The following is a 4,509-nucleotide window of genomic DNA, read 5'->3' on the forward strand; positions in this document are numbered from 1 at the left end:
GGATGGATGGATGGATGGATGGATGGATGGATGGATGGATGGATGGATGAATGCATAAATGAAATATATCAGAATCCCTTTTATCTCTAGAAAGGTCTGTATCCAAGTCCTCATCTATTCCTTCTTTCAGCAAACATATATTGAGTGCCTACTGTGTGCCCAATGCTGGGATTGACCATGCTGACTTAGACAGACACAGTTACTGTCCTCTTGGCATTTCGATCTAGTGGAGGAGACAAATAAATCAGTCAAATAAATAAGGAATTACCAATTATGATAAACGATGTCCAGGAAAACACAGGGGACTGTGATAGAGAGTGGAGGAAGAGAAACCCTCTTGGAGAAGAGACATTTGAGTGTAGACTGGGTGAGAAGGGACAGTCATGTGGAGAGGAAGGGGTCGAGGGCTTCGGGGAGAGCAAATTCCAAAGGCGGGTTCAATCCCAGTGGGCAAGGAACTGGGAGGAGGACAGGGGGCCTGGGGCAGAGTAAGCAGAGATAAGGAGACAAAGAAGAGAGGTAGATAAGGGCTGGATCACCAGAGCCTTTTAGGTGTTCAGGTTTTATTCTGAGGATGACGAGAAGTTACTGGAAAAATTTAAGCAGGAGAAACATGATTAGTTTCTTATTTTTAACCCATTTCCCATTTGCCCTGAGAATACTCACTGGTGGCGCTTGCGGCTGCAGCGTTTACCCGGAGATAACTCGCGGATTACAGTCCAAACCTTGCCCCCAAAGTTTGCCAGGAAATATCTCGCTTTTATTATTATTTTCACATTGCTCTAGTATATCCACCGTCTTTGGAAACAAATGACATCATTCTATTAATAGCATTCTGTTTTTAGTAGTGGTATTTCCATTTACAAAATATAGCAATTCTCGATCGCCGAAAATGTTAGCCGAAAGTTCATTTGACGAATCCGATTTATGTATATTTTTCTGTCACGTTATGATTAGAGACAAGTTCTGTTTAGAAATAATTCCAAGAACAGTTTTTATATTTTATTTTCCCGTTGAAAACCAGTCAGATTTGCCTCAGCCTCAAAGAGCGTGTTTACGTAAAACTAAATTAACGCTGGCAGCAAGCTGCACTTTTTTTTTTTTTTTTCCTAAATGGGAAATGAGTTAAAAAACCATTGGACTTCCTTATGAGACTGGTTTGGAGGTTGCAGGGCAAAAGTGGTCCGCAGGAAGCAGGTTGTTGCAAGAGATTATTGTGATATGGACCAAGGGGAAAAGATGAGGCTAAGGATATTTTGGAGATGATATTAACAGAACCTTCGGCAGCAGGATGTAGAAGGTAAGGGAAAAAAGAGAATTCAAAGAGACAACCCAGTTTTTGCCTTGAGCAAGCTGATGGATGGTGCTGCCATTTCCTGGGCGGAGGAAGACTGTGAACGAATAATGGAAGAACACGAGTGTGTCTGTCATTCCAGACGCTATCGGTTAGGTAGCCTGTCAGCTACCCCCGTGGAGTGGTCCAGCACCCAGTCGAATATACCGTTCTCAAGTTGAAAGGAGAAGTTTATCATATTTTTGTAACACTGTTTACAGCCACGGAAATGATGCCATCTAGACCCAGACTGAGGCCTAGAAACTTTGGAGACAGGGGAGGGAAAGAAGGACAAGCAAAAGAGATCGAGAAGGAGCAGCTAGCGAGACAGGAGGGATACGGAGGGTATGTGCTCTCGGAGCCTGAGAGAACAAGGCGTTTTCTGAAGGGGGCCTCAGCCAGCTGGGTTGAATGCTTCTGAGAGGCTGAGGGAGGTGAAGACGGAAATGTGTTCAGAGGTCTTGGCAGCGGGGAGGGTGCTAGTGACTTGACAGAAGCCATTTAAGTTGAGTTGATGGAGTGGAAGCCGGGTTGGAATGGGCTGGAGAGCAAGCGAAAGGTAAGGAAGTGAAAACAGCTGGTGTAGACACTTTCCAAGAAGTTGGATTGTGAAGAGGAACCAAAAAAAGAATAGGGCGATAGATGAAGGGAGGTGTGAGGCCAGGAGGGTAGTTTCTGTCGCCACGGCCATAATTTCGAAGAGGGGAGAAGTTGATGGTGGTAGGAAGAAGACGGCTAGAGAATAAAGAGGCGTGGGGTCCTGAGCCCAGGCGGAAGGCCTGGCCTTTGGTGATTCGATTCCTCTTCCGCAGGTTGGAGGAAGAAGCGGGAGGGGACAGTGACGATAGTTCCGTCGATTAGACAGTGTGTGATGGCTCCTGTTTTCTCTATGAAGACTGAAGGCCAAGTCACCAGCTGGTGGCGTCACGGGGGAGAGTGTGGGAGATTTGAGGAACGAAGAGAAGGCATGAAATAGTTGTTCTCAAAAGTGGAAAACCGAGGCCACCAGAGAAATCTTGGCTTACGTGGCAGAGCTGGAGGCAAAACGGGAGTTTAACCGTGACGTTTACAGGAAGCCAGCTAGGTCCTGCCTTTGCTCCAGCAATGTCCAGCTGCTCACGGGCTGACTCAGGACAGCATAGCTGGGACAGGCCAGCTGGGGTTTCCCCAAGCAAGTGGCTGGAAGGAGAGAGGAGGCCGGAGATGAGGGTATTTTCGAGGGCGAGATCATGATGATGCTCTTGTAACTGAGGGTGGATGAGGAGGGAAGTGAAGTCGGAGGGGTCGATGGAGAGGGAGAAAGGACTGAAGGCGGGAAGAAGTCCAGGGATTATGGAGCCAGCCCTTGAGCTGAGCTAGGAGGGAGCGGGGAGGGGCAGGGGAGTGCTGGAGGAGGCAGTAAGGGGGAGATGCGGTTTCTGGTTATGACATAGGTTCAGAGTACACTTAAAGGAGAAAAGGGCTAAGGGGGGTGTTCCTCTAACTCATTCATTCATTCATTCATCCGATAAACTTTTATTAAGTATTAGGCACATTGCTGGCTCAAAGGAGGGCTTCCTGGAGGCTGTAGTTTTTGTATAAGTTGAGCCTGGAAGGACCAATTAAAGCTCTCCAGGGAGACAGTATTGAAGGGTACTCTAGGAGGCTAACAGACCATAAGCAAAGGCATGGAGTGGGTGGAAAACAGCTTGGCCCATTTGTAAAACTGGGGGTAGCATGGCCAGAGGGTGGGAGGCAGTGGGTGTCAGGGTAGGGATCGGATTATGGGAGCCCTGGGGAGCCACATGAAGGATTGTGGACATGCCATGAAGCAAAGGGAAGCCACCGAAGGGGGACCATGTGCTCAGATTTGTGATTTTAGAAATGTGGAGGATAGGTTGGAAGGGAGCCTGGTGAGAGGGAGGGAGGCAGGTGGGAGGTCTTCGAATAGAGTAGGTGACGGGTAATGAGGCAGCCTGGAGGGTGGAGAGCTGTCTGGGTGCTGGAACAAAGCACCAGCAGGGCTTGGGAACTGACCAGGTGCACCACCAGGATGCTTTCTGTAGCCACCAGCTAAAACCGTGCCTCAAATGGCCTAGCCAAAGAGGACATTTTCCGCCTCATGTAACAAAACATTTCCAGATGTGAAGTGGCTTCAGGGTTGGAGGGGAGGAATTTAGGTGATGTGTAAATTTTGAAGGGAAAGATGGGGGGGTCCGTTTGAGGCCAGCAGGAGAAGGTGTCAGGCCGGCTGTGCCATCTGCGGGTCTGGCGCCAACATGCCAGGCACTGGATTCAATGGTGACCCCAAGGGGTCTGGAGACAGATACCAACAGACAACCACACAAGCAGAGCATGAATCACCATTGACCTAAGAGCGGCACAGGCTGTGGCTGCACGTGAAAGGGAGCCTTGACTTGGTGGGCCACCGGGGAGGTGGGAACCGATGGGACAAAGCCGTAGAAACCACGGAAAGGAGGTGGGCGATGGCTGTTCCTGTGGCAGAGGAGAAGGACGCAGGGGCGAGGCACGTGCTGCAAGAGAAACCGGGGCTGCAGACCAGGCCTTGAGGGGCCGCGTCTCTCGGAGCAGGATGGAGGCGCTCGCAGAGCAGAGGAGAGAGGCCAGAGGGGCAGGCCACGTTCTTCTTTTGAGAAGAAAGGCAGCGGTGGTTTGAGATGTTCGGTGGGGGAGCGGGGGCAGCTGAGAAGAAACCACTGAGTCTGTCCACTGGGGACCTCTGGTGACTCCAGTAAGTGCCGATTCGAGTGCTGGGGCCAGAGTCCGTCTGCCTCCAGTGGTCTGTGGTCCGAGGTGAGCTCCTGCGGAGGAGAGAGTGGGCGGCGTCAGCCAGAGGATCGTTGCCAAGCAAGGCCTGCGAATTGGGAGGATGCTCAGCAGCCATGGGGTCCCTCCGGGGTCGTCTGGCAGATCAGCATCTTCTGTATGGGCCATATATACGTGACTGGTGTTGGGGACGACGGCAGGCAAGTGTGTGCTAACCGGCAGGGTACAACTGTGGGGTCCACGTGAGGAGTGGTTCCAGGCTGGCTGTGTGTGTGTGTGTGTGTGTGTGTGTGTGTGTGTGTGTGTGTGAGAGAATGTGTGCTCACGCACATGCACGCACGCGCACATACAGATACACACGTGCACGCACCCACGATAGGGCCAGTAAGCAGCTGGGGTCGGGGTCAGCA

This window comes from Pteropus alecto, unplaced genomic scaffold, assembly GCF_000325575.1.
Source record: "Pteropus alecto unplaced genomic scaffold, ASM32557v1 scaffold134, whole genome shotgun sequence".
Classification (NCBI taxonomy): Eukaryota; Metazoa; Chordata; class Mammalia; order Chiroptera; family Pteropodidae; genus Pteropus; species Pteropus alecto.